A 23,180-nucleotide genomic window follows, 5' to 3' on the forward strand; every position below is an offset into this window, starting at 1 on the left:
GCTCGACTAATGTCTTACGAGGTGACGGAGGGATCTGATACCGTGAATTCTACAGGACAGGGCTGTCCATAAATCCGTAAGAGTAGGAGTGGGTGGAGATCTCTTCTGAACAGCACGTTGCAGAGCGTCCCAGGTATGCTCAATAATGTCAATGTCTGAGGAGTCTGATGTCCTTCGGCAGTCTTTAAACTCAGAAGAGTGTCCCTGGAGCCACTCTGTAGCAGTTTGGGACGTGTGGGGTGTCGCATTGTTCTGATGGAATTGCCCAAGTCGGTCGGAATGCACAATGGACATGAATGGATGTAAGTTATCAGACACAATGCTTACGTACGTGTCACGTGCCAGAGTCGTATGCAGACTAATCAGTTGTCCCATATCACTCCAACTGCACACATCCCACACCCTTATAGAGCCTCCAAGAGCTTGAGAAGTCCTCTGCTGATACGTGGCGTCCACGAATTCATAAAGTTTCCTCTATACCAGTACAAGTTCATCCACTCGACACAATTTGAAATGAGATTCATCCGCCCAGGCAACATGTTTCCAATCATCAACAGTCCAATGTCGGTGTTGATGGTGTAATTTCTATTGTCTATTGTCAAACCACAATTTATGAAAGATATTTATATTTTATTAATAGGATTAAGTAGTAATAATTAATATTTGTCATTTTGGAAATAATTGTGGCAGCAGGGAATGTCTGCACCAAAATATTGCTGGCGGGAAAGACCGCACATTGACATAATTTTTAAAAAGGGCGGGAGAGACCGCGTATGGATTCATTTTAAGAAAAGAGCGGGAAAGACCGCGCATTGATACATTTTGTAATGGTAGCAGGGATTGTCTGCACCAGAAAGCATTGTTGGCGGGAGAGACCGCACTTTAGCATTCGTAGGAAGTCAGTAGTAAGCGAGATATGAAGCGAGTCGGTAGCAGGTCTGAAGCGAGAGGTTGAGATGAGCGGTGTGCCTGCCAGCCACCAGCTATGATTTACAAGAGATTATAAACGGATGTACAGAGACATCAGCTAACTATTATCATAAGAGGAACTAATATTTTTGAATTATTTTTTTTTTTTTTGAGAAACTCAAGACTACTGAAGGTATGTTTGCGCAATTCTAGTTGTAAGATTATTGTAAAAAGTAAGTCCCATTTGAATGTTTGTAAAATCATTTTCATTACCAACAGTAAATATTTCAAGAATCGTTTTCAGAATATAATTAATTTTTGCCAGCACTGTTGCATTACTGATTATAATCCATCCCGAAAACCATCAACATAAAACTTTGCAAAATTTTATTGTTCTCAAGAGAAAGTTTAACTATGAATTACGTAACTTCAGTCAAATTAATTAAAGAATAACGTCAGCTTTGCTATTAAAGAATAACGTCAGATTTGTTAATAAATACAGCCATTTATTATGACAGCCCACCAGCAGCTAATAGAGTATAGTAAAACAGAGTAAGTATATTCATGTCGCAGTACGATGTAGCAGTCAGATGACGATCCAGTAACAGTAAAAAAGGTAAGGAACAGTTTTGGGTTATTGCAGGTAACGACTGAGGGCCACGACGATGACACGTTCTATGTTATCAGAAAATCACTTTTAATAAGCAGCAATTAAATTTGTATGCGAAGATTGCACTTATTATTAATGAGAAAGAGAATTAATTCCAAAGGGAAGATTTCATTTGTTATTATTAAGCAAGAGATAGAAATCCTCAGGGAAGGTTTCATAGGTTATTGTAGAAGGGAAGGTTGCGTAACAAAAGAGATATAGAGGAGACGGGAAGGTTTCAAGGGGCCCAGGCGAGGCGTAAAGCTTGGAGTCGTGCAGTCATCAAGGGCACACGTGTGGGCCTTCGTCTCGCAAAGCCTATATCGATGATGCTTCGTTGAATAGTTCGATCGCTGGCACTTGTTGATGGTCCAGCATTGAAGTCTACAGCAATTTGCGGAAGGGTTGCACTTCTGTCACGTTGAACGATTGTCTTCAGTCGTCGTTGGTCCCGTTGATGCAGGATCTTTTTCCGGCCGCAGCGATGTCGGAGATTTGATGTTTTACCTGATTCCAGATATTCACGGTACACTCGTGAAATGATCTTACGGTAAAATCCCCACTATATCACTACCTCGGAGATGCTGTGTTCCATCGCTCGTGTGTCGTCTATAACACCACGTTGAAACTCACTTAAATTTTGCTAACCTGCCATTGTAGCAGCAGTAACCGATCTAACAACTACGCCAGATACTTGTTGTCTTATATAGGAGTTGCCGACCGTATCTCCTTGTTCTGACTGTTTACATATCTCTGTATTTGAATACGCATACCTCTATCAGTTCTGTGACTCTTCTGTGTATATATTTGGTTATTTCAATGAGGACAGAGTAATCGTGTGCACCAAGGTTGGTTCAAATGGCTCTGAGCACTATGGGACTTAACAGCTGTGGTCATCAGTCCCCTAGAACGTAGAACTACTTAAACCTAACCAACCTAAGGACATCACACACATCCATGCCCGAGGCAGGATTCGAACCTGCGACCGTAGCAGTCGCGCGGTTCCGGACTGCGCGCCTAGAACCGCGAGACCACCGCGGCCGGCTGTGCATCAAGGCTTAGCGTGCTTCAAGTGTTGTCCCAAAGAACTGACTTTCTCCTGCTCTGTAGCAAGCTGTATCGTCATCTTCTTTGTTGATTACTGACTTAATTTCGTGGGCGGTGGTTGCATGTTCTGGTGTAGGGACCTGGGTTAAGACATCTATTGTTGTGGTGATGTTGGAGCGTGAAGCACAGTGGAGGTGGCCGATCGGAGCGCTGGCTAACGATACAACATTAGTGGAACAAGAGTTTGTTACATTAATGTGAAAATAGTGTATTACCCTCAATGGTGGCGTCCAGGCCAGGGTCAGCAGCTTTACGGTGACGTTGCAGCATCCATTCACATAAATACGGTGTCGGTGGATGGTAGGTCTCTCAGACGGCTGGTGTAGCCCGTACAGGAGGCGTTGCTGTTCGGGACGACGACAGCGTGTTACGAGAGAACTCTGGCGAACATCAGAGGTTTGTGTTCAGGTAATGTCTCAGCAGCTCTGTTCGGCGTGGAGATGAACAACAGCATAGTCCTTCCACCTAGGAGGACCGGGAATGTCGACGACTGCTAACAGCCAGCAATTGTTGGCGAGCCTCCCGATTACTACAACAGGTTGATGGTGCGCGGAAAACCACCGGATATACTCAACAAGCCAGAAGTGGACGCCACCATGTCCTCTCATCAGTGCTTAGATAAAATAAAATGATCGTATGGCACTGCCGACCGGGAGACCCCATCCGGAGTTCGGCAGCCGAGTGCTAGTCTTGTTAGAGTCGACTCGACATTGGGCGACTTGCGCGACGGTGGAAAGGATGAAATGAGGACAACATAACACCCAGCCCACGAGCGGAGAAAAATATCCAACCTGGCCGAGATTGGAACCTGGGCCCACTGCATAGGATGCAAGCACGTAACCACCCAGCAGGCGGACCGTGGTTAGATGTCCGTAGCTCACAGCGGCCAAATACAGGAGAACAGACGGGTAGCAGTTTTGAAGTCGGAAGTCATCTTGGCAAACGATAGCAGTGCATCACTGGTTCGGTTTCGTAGATGGTGTACTGCAACGTAATACATGTGAAGGCACAGAAGCGTGAGAATTTATTACTGTTCGTCTGAGTCAATGAGTACCTGTCGGTGGCCGACTGTTTCCTATTTTTGTAGGCCCATCAGCGGCCTTCACTACCCCTCTAGTTTCCAAGAATGGCTTTTATGTCTTCAGTTGAGCGCCTTTCTGCCATATCAGCAGGATGATAGGTGTTCTTGTGTAACATTTATGATACGGTTGGGAGCAGGATACAGGGGATGCTGGAGTGGAAGTCTGAGCAACAAATTGAGGATAGAATATGAAATTTAATTTATTACGCAAGAAAATTAATGCAAGGTACTGGTAACAAAATATTGACACATAACTTGTTCAGTTTAAATGTACATCAGCTGATTCAACATGAAGCATCAACGAGTTATCTACCATCAAACAATCTGCAAATATGAGATTTGAACCTTTCCCAAAATTTTAATGTTTGTAAAATGTTATTACGAACACAGGAAATTACCAAACTGGTCACTGTATTTAAGCCTTACATAACCTAAAGGGCACAATGCCTTACAGGAAATAATATCACAGACGTACAGCAATATCTGCCCAAAACAGTTTAACATTCAACAGCAGTAAGAGAAAAGGACAAAAAAACAAACACACACGGCACTTACAGTTAGCCTTGAATTATTCCTAGCTGTGGTTAAGATTGAATTAATTTTAATCTAACAGGTAAACAGTGGTGTCACAGTAGACTTAAACTTTACTTGACTAGCGTGGCAATTTGGGGGTCCTTTAACTGACATAAGTTCAGTAACAAACTGAAATGCAATTTAAAGACACTCAAGCAAGGGTATAGTGAAACACTTCATCAACAATTTAAGCAAACACGCCCACATAGGCACTCTAGTTCATACATAAATCAACCAGGTCACAAGTCAGTATTTCGACACGCGACGTGGGAACACTCACTGCTCAACAGCGCAAGCCAGAATGCGACAGAAAGAAGTCTCACTGTAACTCCACCAGATGAAGATGTACCAAACTAACAACTCTAACAATATTCAAATGGTTCAAATGGCTCTGAGCACTATGGGACTTAACAGCTATGGGCATCAGTCCCCTAGAACTCAGAATTACTTAAACCTAACTAACCTAAGAACATTACACAACACCCAGTCATCACGAGGCAGAGAAATCTAACAATATTAATCCAAATGCCGCTAATAGGGTAATGGCCAGCGTAACACCAGCCCGTAGCCACAGCGTGAGGAAGGTAAATCGTAAACAGAACGAATGACAGCGAGTCACTGCAGCACCTCCAGTTCGGCTGCTCGGCCGGCCCCAATGCAACTTCCACACTCACACCACCTGCCGACGCGACTTCCGCGCTCTTACTGCGTCGCTCCGCCCAGTCCCGCTCGTCTCTCTCTCTGCCCGAGACTCCCTTTTGGCTTCCCGCGCGGAATCCCTGAGGACGCACCAACCCTCGCACCGCAAAGCGAATCGAAAGAGATCGAACACATTGCACCGGAACAATCAAATAGCAGGAGCACACGGCACAATGTACTCTCTCTTGCCAAATCAAGTTGTGCTGTCAGAGTGACGTCATGTCTTCCGCTTGCTGAGGTTAAGGTTAACGAAAGTAAAAAAGGTGGCACGAACGTCCATTTCCTTAAGTTGTTCGAAGTGATGACCATTGGTATAAATACAGTGCTGCAATCTTCTCTCGTATATTGTGCAAATAGTAAATATTCGCCGAATACAGCTTATTCATCTAACGCATCTAACATGCCATTGACATGTAAACACCGTTCGACGGTTTCGCAGAACAACACTAACAGGAACGGTAAGACTAGTATCGTCGAATCAAGCGAATGTGAATTATGTTATGTATTCCGTCGAAGAACAAGTCGATATGCTTCTCATTTACGGAGAATGCCAACGAAATTCAGTGAGAGCTATAGACTTATACGCTAAAGATATCCTCAACGTACTAACCATACACGCCGTACATTTAAATATGTGTATTATAAATTGAGAACAACTGGTTCTTTAACGCATCGGAAACATACTCGGCAAAGGAAAGTTACTAAGGAGGAAACGGAAATTGGTACTCTTGCCACTGTGGTTCGAGATCCTTGCGATAGTTTGCGTCAAGTCGCAAGGGAATCTGGCATGAGCTACAGTAGTGTTGTTCGTGTTCTGCAGCGCCATTAATATCATCCTTACCATATCAGTCTCCATCAAGAATTAACTGGTACGGTTTGTAGCGTCGCATTTAATTCTGCCGATGGGCTCAACTTCAGATTTAGGGGGATGACACATTTATTAATTTGATTTTATTTACTAACGAGTCTACATTCACGTTAGACGGAAATGTTAATTTACATAACATTCATTATTGAGCAACTGAAAACCCATGTTGGGTGCGGCAAATTGCACACCAAAAACCATGGTCGGTGAATATATGGTGTGGGATTCTGGAGGACAGAACCATAGGCCCCTATATGATCGAAGGAAATCTTAATGGTAGGAAGTAAACCATATTCCTGCAAGAAACATTAGGTCTGTTATTGGAAGAAATACCTTTAGGAACAAGGAACAGAATGTGGTATCAACACGATGGGTGTCCGGCACATTTTTCGCTGATGGCTAGAAATGAGTTGCAGACAGTTCCCAAATCGTTGAATTGGACGCGGAGGAGATGTGTTGTGAACGGCTCCTCCGCCAGACTTGACGCCTCTGGATTTTTTCTTGTAGGGATTCGTAAAATACATTGTTTATAAAGACAGTCCTACTACACCTTAACATCTGCGAGAGAGAATTGTCAGAGCATGTGTGTCGGTAAGTGCCGGTATGATAAGTAGTACCACTCAATCCAAGATAATAAGATGAGAGTGCCTTTAGTCAGCCATCGTGTCAGTAGTGTCAGTGTCGTCGTAACTGGCGTCTGCTTCACGTCTGGTGTGCAACGAGCTACGCTAATTTAAGTATTAACTGTATTTTTCTTACTTGTAACTTCTTCTTCCGTGTGTTCTTGCTTTTAGGAAGCTTTAATTGTCGAGTGCTAGTAATACTGTTCCATGGATTTCGTATTTGTTTTGAATACAGTCAGAGAGAGTACCTTTAGTCAGCCATAGTTCCACTAGTGCTAGTGTTTGTTTTGAATACAGTCCAGAGACAGGTAGTGCTATTTTCATTGTTTTCTACAAGAAATGTCTAGTAACCACAGTTTAGTCAACTATCAGCCGCCTTTAGTGAATTAGCAGTCTAGTTAAAAGTTGATTGATTTCTTAGGATGGATAGGATGTGTGACTGCTATGTACGGACACAGGAGCTGGTCACTGTTCGCGAATAGCTGAACGTGTTGATGGACGCGGTCAGCCGTGTTCAGGCTGCTGCCTCGGAGTGTAGCGGCAGTGGGGAGTCTGGCGCGTCGCATGGTACACCCCAGGTGTTACATGCTTCACCCTCTGTTCCTGCTGTCCCAGAACCGATCGCGGTCCTCTGGTTTGGAGCCTAGTGGAATGCTTAAACCAGAGGCTCAGACGATTCTGCGGGGAAAAAAAATGGTTCAAAAGGCTCTGAGCACTATGGGACTTAACTTCTGAGGTCATCAGTCCCCTAGAACTTAGAACTACTTAAACCTAACTACCCTCAGGACATCACACACACCCATGCCCGAGGCAGGATTCGAACCTGCGACCGTAGCGGTCGCGCGGTTCCAGACTGTAGCGCCTAGAACAGCTCGGCCACTCCGACCGGCGATTCTGCGGAAATCTGGGGTGCAAAATTCTCGACCACCGCTATCGGGTGGAGAAATGTAGGGTCGCCATGAGTAGGTCAGGCATGCACTACACGCAGGAAGCGGCTACAAGGGTAGCGGAGTACGTGTGGAATGCACATGTGGCTTTTTAGGTTAGAGAATTCCCTCCCTAGGCCCGAATAGACCCCTCCTGAGACGCGGCAAGGAAGGAGTAGGCAAAATGCAACAGGGAATAACAATATTAATGTGCTAAATGTAAACTGCAGAAGCGTCTATATAAAGATCCCAGAACTGCTCTAATTAATACATAGTCACAATGCCCATATAGTACTAGGGACAGAAAGTTGGCTGAAACCAGATGTAAACAGTAATGAAATTCTAAACTCAGATTGGAATGTATACCTCAGAGACAGGCTGGACAGTGAAGGGGGAGGCATGTTTATAGTGATAAGAAGTGCAATAGTATCAAAGCAAATTGATTGAGATCCGAAATGTGAAATAATTTGGGTGAAGGTCACGGTTAAAGCAGGCTCAGAAATGGTAATTGGATGTCTCTATAGGCCCCCTGGCTCAGCAGCTGTTGTGGCTGAGCACCTGAAGGATAATTTGGAAAATATTTCGAGTAGATTTCCCCACCATGTTATAATTCTGGGTGGACATTTTAATTTTCGGGATATAGACTGGGAGACTCAAAAGCTCATAATGGGTGGCAGGGACAAAGAACCCAGTGAAATTTTTGTAAGTGCTTTATCTGAAAACTACCTTGAGCAGTTAAACAGAGAACCGACTCATGGCGATAACATATTAGACCTCCTGGTGACAAACAGACCCGAAATATTTGAAACAGTTAACGCAGAACAGGGAATCAGCGATCATAAAGCGGTTACTGCATCGATGATTTCAGCGTAAATAAAAAAATATTAAAAAGGTAGGAGGTTTTTTCTGTTTAGCAAAAGTGACAAAAAGCAGATTTCAGAGTACCTGACGGCTCAACACAAAAGTTTTGTCTCAAGTACAGATAGTGTTGAGGATCAGTGGACAAAGTTTAAAACCATCGTACAATATGCGTTAGATGAGTATGTGCCAAGCAAGATCGTAAGAGACTGAAAAGAGCCACCGTGGTACAACAACCGAGTTAGAAAACTGCTGCGGAAGCAAAGGGAACTTCACAGCAAACATAAACATAGACAAAGCCTTGCAGACAAACAAAAATTACGCGAAGCGAAATGTAGTGTGAGGAGGGCTATGCGAGAGGCGTTCAATGAATTCAAAAGTAAAGTTCTATGTACTGACTTGGCAGAAAATCCTAAGAAATTTTGGTCTTATGTCAAAGCGGTAGGTGGATCAAAACAAAATGTCCAGACACTCTGTGACCAAAATGGTACTGAAACAGAGGATGACAGACTAAAGGTCGAAATACTAAATGTCTTTCTCCAAAGCTGTTTCACAGAGGAAGACTGCACTGTAGTTCCTTCTGTAGATTGTCGCACAGATGACAAAATGGTAGATATCGAAATAGACGACAGAGAAACAATTAAAATCGCTCAAAAGAGGAAAGGCCGCTGGGCCTGATGGGATACCAGTTCGATTTTACACAGAATACGCGAAAGAACTTGACCACCTTCTTGCAGCGGTGTACCGTAGGTCTCTAGAAGAGCGTAGTGTTCCAAAGGATTGGAAAAGGGCACAGGTCATCCCCGTTTTCAAGAAGGGACGTCGAACAGATGCGCAGAACTATAGACCTATATCTCTAACGTTGATCAGTTTTAGAATTTTGGAACATGTATTATGTTCGAGTATAATGACTTTCTGGAGACTAGACATCCACTCTGTAGGATTCAGCATGGGTTTCGAAAAAGACGATCGTGTGATACCCAGCTCGCGTTATTCGTCCCCGAGACTCAGAGGGCCATAGAGACGGGTTCCCAGGTAGATGCCGTGTTTCTTGACTTCCGCAAGGTGTTCGATACAGTTCCCCACAGTCGTTTAATGAAGAAAGTAAGAGCATATGGACTATCAGCCCAATTGTGTGATTGGATTGAGGAGTTCCTAGATAACAGGACGCAGCATGTTATTCTCAATGGAGAGAAGTCTTCCGAAGTAAGAGTGATATCAGGTGTGCCGCAGGGGAGTGTCATAGGACCGTTGCTATTCACAATATACATAAATGACCTTGTGGATGACATCGGAAGTTCACTGAGGCTTTTTGCGGGTGATGCTGTGGTATATCGAGAGGTTGTAACAATGGAAAATTGTACTGAAATGCAGGAGGATCTGCAGCGAATTGATGCATGGTGCAGGGAATGGCAATTGAATCTCAATGTATACAAGTGTAATGTGCTGCGAATACATAGAAAGAAAGATCCCTTGTCATTTAGCTACAGTATAGCAGGTCAGCAACTGGAAGCAGTTAATTCCATAAATTATCTGGGAGTACGCATTAGGAGTGATTTAAAAAGGAATGATCATATAAAGTTTATCATCGGTAAAGCAGATGCCAGACTGAGATTCATTGGAAGAATCGTAAGGAAATGCAATCCGAAAACAAAGGAAGTAGTTTCCAGTACGCTTGTTCGCCCACTGAATGAATACTGCTCCACAATGTGGGATCCGTACCAGATAGTGTTGATAGAAGAGATAGAGAAGATCCAACGGAGAGCAGCGCGCTTCGTTACAGGATCATTTAGTAATCACGAAAGCGTTACGGAGATGATAGATAAACTCCAGTGGAAGACTCTGCAGGAGAGACGCTCAGTAGCTCGGTACGGGCTTTTGTTGAAGTTTCAAGAACATACCTTCACCGAGGAGTCAAGCAGTATATTGCTCCCTGCTACGAATATCTCGCGAAGAGACCATAGGGATAAAATCAGAGAGATTAGAGCACGCAGAGGCATACCGACAATCCTTATTTCCACGATCATTACGAGACTGGAATAGAAGGGAGAACCGATAGAGGTACTCAAGGTACCCTCCGCCACACACCGTCAAGTGGCTTGCGGAATATGGATGTAGATATAGATGTAGATTGCAGCACTGCACTGGTACCACTGGTCATCACTTCGAACACCTTCTGTAAATGGACGTTCATGCCACCTTTGTGACCTTCTTTGACCTTCAAAGACCTTACTATTACATATCATTCGATTCGTCTCGATAGCTGCTGTCAGAAAATAAGTACCAAACTAGACCATCCCATTTGAAAAAACAAAATTGACCTTCATATCTCTGAAGCGACCGCATCTAGCAATAAAAAATAACGTCATATTATGGCCCCTACTGTCCCATGAAACATTGGACCCACAGACCTTTCAGCTCCTGTCATACTTTCGGAGCTATTCTTCGTGGCAATAGTTAGTGGCTCCCACTGTGTACGACTTTGGCTGGACAAATCGTGATGCTTTGTCTTATACATTCTTATACTCTGCTAATGAGCTGAAGACGTAAGCTTTCCTTGATTCTGAGCTTAATAATACTTCATGCGTTTGTATTTAATAACCAAATGGTTCAAATGGCTCTGAGCACTATGGGACTCAATAGCTTAGGTCATAAGTCCCCTAGAACTTAGAACTACTTAAACCTAACTAACCTAAGGACATCACACACACCCATGCCCGAGGCAGGATTCGAACCTGCGACCGTAGCAGTCCCGCGGTTCCGGACTGCAGAGCTAGAACCGCTAGACCACCGCGGCCGGCGATTTAATAACACTCAGTTATAGTTCCCCATTTTATCAGAAAAGGGTGAGCGGTAAAACACGTCTCGTGTATTCATGGAATTTGAATGGATGCATGTAGCTTTGCTCTATCTTAACTAATTTCAGCCGTTGATACGTAGTAGAATAAGACTATGTTTCTCGAGGTTCAAGCTTTTACGTGTTGCAGTTCTCTGATTAATTCTTATCTTGCCTGGCATCATCATGCTGGGAATTGTGTTAGAAGGGCAACAGTGAAGAACTCAGGTTCAGTGCATTGCATTTTAAACTGCTTCCTGGTTAGCTGCTTCTTTCAGTATTGCTGCTTCTAGCCTTGCTTTGTTCAAGATATTTGCTAATGCTTGCGAAAGTCTGACGACGATCATTTTCCCATCTACACTCCTGGAAATGGAAAAAAGAACACATTGACACCGGTGTGTCAGACCCACCATACTTGCTCCGGACACTGCGAGAGGGCTGTACAAGCAATGATCACACGCACGGCACAGCGGACACACCAGGAACCGCGGTGTTGGCCGTCGAATGGCGCTAGCTGCGCAGCATTTGTGCACCGCCGCCGTCAGTGTCAGCCGGTTTGCCGTGGCATACGGAGCTCCATCGCAGTCTTTAACACTGGTAGCATGCCGCGACAGCGTGGACGTGAACCGTATGTGCAGTTGACGGACTTTGAGCGAGGGCGTATAGTGGGCATGCGGGAGGCCGGGTGGACGTACCGCCGAATTGCTCAACACGTGGGGCCTGAGGTCTCCACAGTACATCGATGTTGTCGCCAGTGGTCGGCGGAAGGTGCACGTGCCCGTCGACCTGGGACCGGACCGCAGCGACGCACGGATGCACGCCAAGACCGTAGGATCCTACGCAGTGCCGTAGGGGACCGCACCGCCACTTCCCAGCAAATTAGGGACACTGTTGCTCCTGGGGTATCGGCGAGGACCATTCGCAACCGTCTCCATGAAGCTGGGCTACGGTCCCGCACACCGTTAGGCCGTCTTCCGCTCACGCCCCAACATCGTGCAGCCCGCCTCCAGTGGTGTCGCGACAGGCGTGAATGGAGGGACGAATGGAGACGTGTCGTCTTCAGCGATGAGGGTCGCTTCTGCCTTGGTGCCAATGATGGTCGTATGCGTGTTTGGCGCCGTGCAGGTGAGCGCCACAATCAGGACTGCATACGACCGAGGCACACAGGGCCAACACCCGGCATTATGGTGTGGGGAGCGATCTCCTACACTGGCCGTACACCACTGGTGATCGTCGAGGGGACACTGAATAGTGCACGGTACATCCAAACCGTCGTCGAACCCATCGTTCTACCATTCCTAGACTGGCAAGGGAACTTGCTGTTCCAACAGGACAATGCACGTCCGCATGTATCCCGTGCCACCCAACGTGCTCTAGAAGGTGTAAGTCAACTACCCTGGCCAGCAAGATCTCCGGATCTGTCCCCCATTGAGCATGTTTGGGACTGGATGAAGCGTCGTCTCACGCGGTCTGCACGTCCAGCACCAACGCTGGTCCAACTGAGGCGCCAGGTGGAAATGGCATGGCAAGCCGTTCCACAGGACTACATCCAGCATCTCTACGATCGTCTCCATGGGAGAATAGCAGCCTGCATTGCTGCGAATGGTGGATATACACTGTACTAGTGCCGACATTGTGCATGCTCTGTTGCCTGTGTCTATGTGCCTGTGGTTCTGTCAGTGTGATCATGTAATGTATCTGACTCCAGGAATGTGTCAATAAAGTTTCCCCTTCCTGGGACAATGAATTCACGGTGTTCTTATTTCAATTTCCAGGAGTGTAATATCTTAAACAAGTCTGAATTCTTTTCAAGTTGTTATTCATTGTCACCATTGTACTTTTTGCATACTATACGAGTTTCACTGTCAAGTCTCTTACCATTCTCGTTTTATTAAGAACATTCTGTTCCATGTTTGTCAGTGGCGTAGTATGCCATTTTACTGCAGTTCTAATGGTATTGGTAATGTGTTTGTTCTATTGTATTATTTAGGCTTTGCACATCTTCACTGTTTGTCTTGGCCAATACAGTTTTCAATAACTCCCCTCCTGCATCCAAGCAGCCTCATTTCTTCGTTAGTAATGTCTGGGGCATTGTTTCCGACAACAGGTTTAGTTGTCCTCTTAGTTTCCGTGGTACTCGTTACTCATTTCCTCCAATAACAATTTTTTTCTGTTCTTTCTCATGTAATTCCATGATTACCTCCTATAACTTGTGCACCTCGTTTCGTGTTTCCCATATGTTGAAGGTTAATCTTATCGTCCATCGATGAATAGTGAATAGCACATCTGGTTGTCTGGAGAACAATATCCCAGAAGTAAGCACCTGGCTCTGCGCAGTATTCGGTACTCCTCCCTTCACGAAGTGAATCGTTATTAGGACTACGATAAACTTCCTATACAGGGTGTTACAAAAAGGTACGGCCAAACGTTCAGGAAACATTCCTCAGACACAAAGAAAGAAAATATGTTATGTGGACATGTGTCCGGAAACGCTTACTTTCCATGTTAGAGCTCATTTTATTACTTCTCTTCAAATCACATTAATCATGGAATGGAAACACACAGCAACAGAACGTACCAGCGTGACTTCAAACACTTTGTTACAGGAAATTTTCAAAATGTGCTCCGTTAGCGAGGATACATGCATCCACCCTCCGTCGCATGGAATCCCTGATGCGCTGATGCATCCCTGGAGAATGGCGTATTGTATCACAGCCATCCACAATACGAGCTCGAAGAGTCTCTACATTTGGTACCGGGGTTGCGTAGACAAGACCTTTCAAATGCCCCCATAAATGAAAGCCAAGAGGGTTGAGGTCAGGAGAGCGTGGAGGCCATGGAATTGGTCCGCCTCTACCAATCCATCGGTCACCGAATTTGTTGTTGAGTAGCGTACGAACACTTCGACTGAAATGTGCAGGAGCTACATCGTGCATGAACCACATGTTGTGTCGTACTTGTAAAGTACTTGTAAAGTCCCGCATGAAATCATGATAACGTGCTCCATTGAGCGTAGGTGGAAGAACATACTGACGAAACTAAAATAAGCTCTAACATGGAAATTAAGCGTTTCCGGACACATGTCCACATAACATCTTTTCTTTATTTGTGTGTGAGGAATGTTTCCTGAAAGTTTGGCCGTACCTTTTTGTAACATCCTGTATAATCATAGTGGTACACGAGCTAAAAGAAAGGAAAATTTCATCAGTTCTTTCCCTCTACCGATAATGTGTATTCTCACGAGGGGAAAAGAAAATAAACTCTGCCCTACTCAGTACAAACTTCTGAACTCTATCGTACATGATACGTCAACAAATGCAGAGCGACACTTGAAGACGACGAATGTACAACAGACTCTAAAACTGTATAAAAAATCTGATCGTAACTATTTATTTCGTGATCTGAGTACATAAGGCACATTGCGCATCCCTCAGTAGTCGTTAGATACCTTTCTGATAGCGTGTTTGTAACATATGGAACTTGTGCTAACACATCAGCAGCTCCTTAGAATGGTTTAACCCTGCTACGTGAACAACAGATGTTTCTGTTGGCAAATGCAACTTAATATTGTCGGATACGTCATTTCAATCACTTGGTATGTGCCCTAGCACTTAGTTCAAAGGTCTTGATTTTGCCTTTTGGTGTATATGGGTTCGTAACTAATGCCAGCTAACCAACTCCATGTTGTGGTGCTTTCCCTATACGTTGTCCTGACTGTTCCTGATGGTCTGGAACTTTGGTATTAGGTCTTATACATACTGCGAAATTCCAGAATGAGATTTCCACTCTGCAGTGTAGTGTGCGCTGATATGAAACTTCCTGGCAGATTAAAACTGTGTGCCGGACCGAGACTCGAACTCGGGACCTTTGCCTTTCGCGGGCAAGTGCTCTACCACAGTTTTCATCTGCCAGGAAGTTTCATACTGTGAAATTTTTTTACTGACTCATTGTTAGCTCCAAGATTGTATTTTATCATACACGTGGTAATGGCTGGTATTCGTACAACTGTCGGAGATGAACTGCTGCCCTTGATTGTTTAGTATGATGCAATTCTGCATGGATTTTCCCGTTGATGGACCTAGTGTGGTACATACTTTAAAAGGCGACCAAAACTCCCCCTCCCCCTTCTCAGCTTCTCTTGTACAGTCTGGACTATGCTTGTCTTGAATATCCTCATCAACCATTCTGCTGTATCAGTAGAAGAGGGGTGAAATCGAGCGGCTGAAAGGTGCTTTGTGCCCTTAAGAGCACAGAATTTTGAAAACGTTTAGTACCAGAATTGGGGTCCAAAGTCCTAGTCGATGGCTTCATGAAGACCTTCTATTGCAAATTTGTGGGCTGTTGCCCGTGTTATGGCATCTGATGAGTTGGAGAACACGTGTACCATATATAGAAAATGTGAACATGGGGCACACCTGGTAGCGTGCGACCATCTCAGTGATGCCTTAATTTATAGCACGCCAGTATACATACCAATGTTAAAGTCATTTGGCTCGGAATACACCACAAATCCCCTTGATTCACGAGTACTGGCACCTGTAACTTACGACTTTTCGAATAATCATCTGGTCGCCTTCTGCAGCCGATGATAACAGGCGTACTCTTTGGTGCACTAGAAGTTGGTGCCGATGTGAGTAAAGGCTTTTGATTGCCTGATGATTTGGTCGAAACCCTGATATCTGTCGGCTTTATGAGTAATTCCGAATATGTCACAAAAGATAGCGTCTAGACGTCGCATCTGATATTTATGTGGCTGTCAGTGGAAGATGTAGAACAACTGTTGTTGGTTCGTCGTCTATAGGTCAATAGACCTGTGCAAAGGACTCGAACTCATTGTCTGGACCCGCTGCTAACACAGATAAAGCGTCTTCATTGGGGTGGCATCAGTTGATCTACAATGACATTAAACTGATAATTACTGAGAAACAGGGACTACCGTGGTAGGCATTGGGCTGTACATTCTAGAATGTGGCAGTTAAGTGCCAATTCTGCCAACGCAAATACTCTACTGAACGTTTACTGAGGTACTTTGTGAATGACACAGATGGTTGACAGGGCGTCTTTTTCAGTCTGTGAATAATTTTGTTTGGGAGGTGACAGGCTTTACAGGCATATACCGTAGGATGTTGAGGCCTGTCTGTAGTGGGGTGGCACACAGACAATGTGATAACACATTGAAATACAGCTAAATACCTTGAGACACGTGGTCTTAGACAATGGATACAACCCAGATTTAACTAATAAAACTGATAGAGATACGAAAAACTAGAACAACATATGTAATACAAGAAAACCGAGATAAGCCAAGAGAAAAACCAGAGACCAAAACACATTTTCTCACCTTTATAGGACAAATATCTGACAAACTTAGCCATATACAGTGAGGAGCCAAAGAAACTGGTACACCTGACTAATATCGTGTAAGGCCCCCGCGGTGCGCAGGAGTGGCGCAACATGACGTGGCATAGGCTGGACTAAAGTCTGGAGTTGTGCTGGAAGGAACTGACACCATGAATCCTGCATGGCTGTCTATACATCCGTAAGAGTACGAGGGGACGGAGGTCCCTTCTGAACAGCACGTTGCAACGAATCCTATATATGCTCAATAATGTTCATATCTGAGGATTTGGAGGCCAGCGGAAGTGTTTAAACTTAGAAGAGTGTTCCTGGAGCAACTCTATAGCAATTCTGGGCGTGTGTGGTGTCGCATTGTCCTGCTGGAATTGCCAAAGTTCATTGGAATGCACAGTGGACATGAATGAATGGAGGTGATCAGACAAGATGCTTACGTACGTCTCACCTGTCAGAGTCGTATCTAGACGTATCAGGGGTTCCATATCACTCCAACTGCACACACCCCACACCATTAAAGAGCCTCCACCAGCTTAAACAGTCCCCTGCTGACATGCAGGGTCGATGATTTCATGAGACTGTCTCAATACCTGTACACGTCCGTCCGCTCGACACAATTTGAAACGAGACTTGTCCTACGAGGCAACATGTTTCCAGTCATCAACATTCCAATGTCGGTATTGACGTTACCAGGCGATGCGTAGAGCTTTATGTTGTGCAGTCATCATGAATACACGAATGGGCCTTCTGCTCCAAAAGCACATATCGGTGATGTTTCGTTGAATGGTTCGCACGCTGACACTTGTTGATGGCCCAGCACTGAAATCTGCTGCAATTTGCAGAAGGGTTGCACTTCTCTCGCGTAGAACAAGTCTCTTCTGTCGTCGTTGGTCTCGTTCTTGAGGGATCTTTTCTCAGCAGGAGATTTGATGTATTACCGGATTCCTGATATTCACGATACACTCGTGAAAATGATCCTACGGGAAAATCCCCGCTTCACCGCTACCTCGGAGATGCTGTGTCCCAACGCTCGCGTGCCGACTATAACACCACGTTCAAATTCACTTAAGTCTTGATAATCTGCGATTGTAGCAGCAGTAACCAAACTAACAACTTCGCCAGACACTTGTTGTCTTACATAGGTTATGCCGACCAGAGCGCCGTATTCTGCTTGTTTACATACACTACTGGCCATTAAAATTGCTACACCAAAAAGAAATGCAGATGATAAACGGGTATTCATTGGACAAATATATTATATTAGAACTAACATGTGATTACATTTTCACGCAATTGGGGTGCATAGATCCTGAGAAATCAGTACCCAGAAAAACCACCTATGGCCGTAATAACGGCCTTGACACGAGTGGGCATTGAGTCAAAGAGAGCTTGGATGGCGTGTACAGGTACAGCTGCCCATGCAGCTTCAACACGATACCACAGTTCATCAAGAGTGGTGACTGACGTATTGTGACGAGCTAGTTGCTAGGCCACCATTGACCAGATGTTTTCAATTGATGAATGATCTGGAGAATGTGCTGGCCAGGGCAGCAGTCGAACATTTTCTGTATCCAGAAAGGCCCGTTCAGGACCTGCAACATGAGGTCGTGCATTATCCTGCTGAAATGTAGGGTGTCGCAGGGATCGAATGAAGGGTAACACATCTGAAATGTAACGTCCACTGTTCAAAGTGCCGTCGATGCGGACAAGAGGTGATGGAGACGTGTAACCAATGGCACCCCATACCACCACGCTGGGTGATACGCCAGTATGGCGATGACGAATACACGCTTCCAATGAGCGTTCACCGCGATGTCGCCAAACACGGATGCGACCATCATGATACTGTAAACGGAACCTGGATTCATCCGAAAAAATTACGTTTTGCCTTTCGTGCACCCAGGTTCGTCGTTGAGTACACCATCGCAGGCGCTCCTGTCTGTGATGGAGCGTCGAGGGTAACCGCAGCAATGGTCTCCGAGCTGATAGTCCATGCTGCTGCAAACGTCGTCGAACTGTTCGTCCATATGGTTGTTGGCTTGCAAACGTCCCCATCTGTTGACTCAGGCATCGAGACGTGGCTGCACGATCCGTTACAGCCATGCGGATAAAATGCCTGTCATCTCGTGTCATCTCCAGTGCTAGTAATACGAGGCCGTTGGGGTCCAGCACGGCGTTCCGTGTTACCCTCTTGAACCCACTGATTGCATATTCTGCTAACAGTCATTGGATCTCGACCAACGCGAGCAGCAATGTCGCGATACGATAAACCGCAATCGCGATAGGCTACAATCCGACCTTTATCAAAGTCGGAAACGTGATGGTACGCATTTCTCCTCCTTACACGAGGTACCACAACAAAGTTTCACCAGGCAACGCCGGTCAACTGCTGTTTGTGTATGAGAAATCGGTTGGAAACTTTCCTCATGTCAGCACGTTGTAGGCGTCGCCACCGGCGCCAACCTTGTGTGAATGCTCTGAAAAGCTAATCATTTGCATATTACAGTATCTTCTTCCTGTCGGTTAAATTTCGCGTCTGTAGCACGTCATCTTCATGGTGTAGCAATTTTAATGGCCAGTAGTTTGTATCTGTGCTTGAACACGCATGCCTATACGAGTTTCTTTGGCGCTTCAGTGTGTATCCTAAAATAAGAATAACAGTTGCTTTTCGGTATGGTACTATAATGCAACCGAATATAGGATATAAATGCGATCCGAAATACCACTTACATTAATAGTTTATATAAAAAATACTGTGCAACGATTGCAATAAGTTTAAGATTGGCCAAGCGGGCAGAAATACACGTATACTATATAAAGAACGTCGTAACACTAACAAGAGGAACCCATCGACATTAGCTACAAATTAAGCGACGAAAAGTATACAGCAGACGAAACTGAAAACAATATTAATTTCATACTCAAAACGGACTAAGGTAAATATACGAATCCCCTGGAACAGATAGAAATTTTCATGTTAGGCTAATCATCAAAATTTCATTTTTAATGGACAACTTGAACTGAAAAACAGAGCGTATACTGAAAATGTTTCTGATATTCTATTACAAAGCTGATAATAATCGTAAAAGCAATTCTTTACAGTTTTAATTTATATATTCCTGGATAGTTTTGTAATTGAAACTCTATACATCTACATTTGCGTAACAAAATATTATTTACAAATGTTATATTTTTACAATTTTTATGATATATCTCTAACATCTGCTACGAACGAAATTTTGTAACATTGTATATATTTTCGACCAATTGCCAATTGTAGTTTTCGCATGAAAATTTCCCTGATCCGTAACGTTGTGCAATAGGTACTGGAAAACGGTCTCTGAGCAAAACCGGTCGTAAAGTTAACAATGAATTATACATCAGTCTTGAGTGTTACAATACATTGAGGCGAAAAAAGTCATGGGATAGCTCCTAATATCATGTCGGACCTCCTTTTATCCGGCGTATTGGAGCAGCTCCACGTGATATGAAATCAACAAGTCGTGGGAAATCCTGTGCAGAAATACTGAACCATACTGCCTCTATCGGCGTCCATACTTGCGAAAGTATTGCCAGTCCAGGATTTTGTACAAGAACTGACCTCTCTATTATGTCCCAGAAATGTTCGCTGGGATTCATGTCGAACGATCTTGGTGGCCAAATCATTCGCTCGAACTGTTCAGAATGTTCTTTATACCAATCGTGAAGAACCGTCGCCCGATGACATGGCGCATTGTCATCCATAAAAATTCCATCGTTGTTTGGGAACATGAAGTCAATTGTGAGGCCGAAATATCGTGGCAGAATGTCGACGGGATCCGGCTGCATACCCGGAAATTATTAGAAGATGAAGTCAATTAATGGCTGTAAATGGTTTTCAGGTAGCTGAACATAAGCATTTCCAGTCAATGATTGTTTCATTGCATGTAAACACAGCCCATACTACTATGAAGCCACGACCATTTTGCACTCTAAATTGTCAACAACTTGGGTCCATGACTTCATGGGGTTGGCACCACACTCGGACCATACCCTAGCTCTAACCAACTGAAATCGGGCTCATATCACCAAGCCACTGTTTTTCAGTTGTGTAGGGCCCACCCGATATGGTCACAAGGACAGAAGAGGCCCTGAGGCGACATCGTGCTGTTAACAGTGGTATTCTCGTCTGTGGTATTCTGTCATAGCCTATTAACGCCAAATGTCACCGTACTGTCCTAACGGATACGATTGTCGTACGTCCCACATTGATTTCTTCGGTTATTTCACGCAGTGTTGCTTGTCTGTCAGCAGCGAGAACTGTACGCTGCTGCTCTCGGTCGTTAAGTGAAGGCTGTAGGCCACTGCGTTGTTCGTAGTGAAAGGTAATTCCTGAAGTTTGATATTCTCGGCATACTATTGATACTGTGGATCTCAGAATATTGAATTCCTTAACGATTTCCGGAACGGAATATTCCATGCATCTAGTTCCTATCACTATTCCGCGCTCGAAGTCTGTTAATTACCGTCATGCGGCCATAATCACGTCAGAAACCTTTCCACATGGATCACCTGAGCACAAATGACAGCTCCATCCACGTACTGCCCGTTTGTGCGTTTTTTACGCAATATGTGTCTTCTGTATACTGGAATACGTAGCCTTAACGTCTGGCTGCCACCAGCCCACAGGCTGGTGTCGAGTGTATGGCTGCCATGCGCCTCGTCGTACTTGTTTCAGCTCAAGATTTGCTTATAACCACCCGAAATCGGTCGTGATTGAACAAATAAATCATTTACAACTGAAGCTGTTTGTTGTCTGATTCCACGATGCACAATTGCGGATATCCTGTCAACCAAATTTAATGCAGAAGGTATCTCTTACTGATGGACGCTGACTGTGGCATTAAGTCGCTAAAGGCGCGACGATATCCGTCTGGTTTATGAATCATTACGATTGGAGGTGAGCAGAGAACGCCCGAGACTACTAGGCGATTGAGTCCGTTCCTTACAAACTTTCTGATAGCATAATTTAGAGGACACCGAGGAATAGTGTCATGACAATCGTAACGTGTTCTCAAAAATATTTAGCACACCGTAATACTTCTTGCTACACGGAGGGGAAGTCCTTACAAATTTTGTCTATATTTGGAAAGAACAACCTCAGATATCATATGAACAGGTTCTATAGTCTTGAAATGGAACATATGAAAAGACCCCATGACAACATGTTAGTGACGTCCTTATGAGTACTATTACAAACCTAAGACATGGGGTAACAGATGTTCATGTGGGCAAGTCATGCCATAAGCCTAATACTGTAATAAGTGATTGGTCAATGGACTATGTGCGTCTATGGTAAACAAAGTTGCGACAGCGCGAGCATACAACTAAAGCTGCTGTTGGTGGCTGGGAATGAATATGTGTAACCCATAGATGGCTATCATGACATCCGTCCAGATCGTGTAGACTCTATAGATTTCGGTTGGTGGAGAGGGCTTGGCAGTTCGTCTTCTGGTGCTGAAACTGAAGACATTTAAGTGGCCTGTCCGAACATGTCTCTTTTTTTTTGGATAGGGCGGGGCTCCTTACACCCCCTTATGACCCTTCCATTCTCTAAGCTTTAGTTGCCTTCTCGGTCTGGCTTCTGTGCTTTTTATTGTAAAGTAAGTGATAAGGATTTTTTGTTCATTTTGTAGAACTGAAAAAAGTAACACTGTTAAAAGTCACGTTTGATGAGTACATATTCCTCTACTCTGAAAATCTAAAGTAAATTCTTTTTCTTCTGATATCCTTTATATCTTTCTTTGTTCTAAAAATAAAATATATAGCCGGCTGCTGTGATCGAACGTTTCTAGGCGATTCAGTCCGGAACTGCGAGGCTGCTACGGTCGCAGGTTCGAATCCTACCTCGGGCATGGATATGTGTGCTGTCCTTAGGTAGGTTAGGTTTAAGTAGTTCTAATTCTAGGGGACTCATGACCTCAGATGTTAAGTCCCATAGTGCTTAGAGCCATTTGAACCATTTGAATAAAATGTATAGTTCTTTGCAACTGTAAATACTGTTAACGTTTTGTGCAAGTCCAGTCATTTTATTATGTTTAGAAAATGAATCTCTTGTTTCTTGATAAGAAAAACATAATTGAAATTCTTCTCGTTCGTAGAAGCAAGTTTTTCTTCTTACAGTTCGTAACCAATTCAAAGGCGCAAGTTTCATTTAAAATACCAGTAATGTAACGGGGAAAGTAGTAATATTAAATAAATATAAAAGTTGAGGACTCTGCAACACTTACACTGGTCCTAGTATATCAGAGGCTACAACGTCAAGCTCTTGGGTAGTCTCCAAAACTGTTTTGATAATTTCGTTTTTACTTTCTGGAGTTAATGGTTTAACGTTGGTAGTATACATTTTCCCTCCATTGAACTTTGTGCTTCTGTTATTATCACGTAGTGCACAAGTTGGCGCGATAGCTAGACTGCCATATTGTTTTTCTGGCCGGTGTATCGCATTTGGTCTTGTCACAAATTGTAGCGTAGTCATATTGCGCTGCCGTCCACAGCAAGGATACAACTTTTTGTGGCGTCCATTCCCAGACTCCGCGCTCATGGTCACTCGTGAATCGGAGTATAATTGCATTCCCATTATGGTGTTGTCAGATATCGGCGAACGCTCAGGTTGAATAGAATATAGCTTTTTGGGCACTGAAGACGTTTCATTCGTGACTA

Source organism: Schistocerca cancellata, chromosome 4 (assembly GCF_023864275.1).
Source record: "Schistocerca cancellata isolate TAMUIC-IGC-003103 chromosome 4, iqSchCanc2.1, whole genome shotgun sequence".
NCBI classification, from domain to species: Eukaryota; Metazoa; Arthropoda; class Insecta; order Orthoptera; family Acrididae; genus Schistocerca; species Schistocerca cancellata.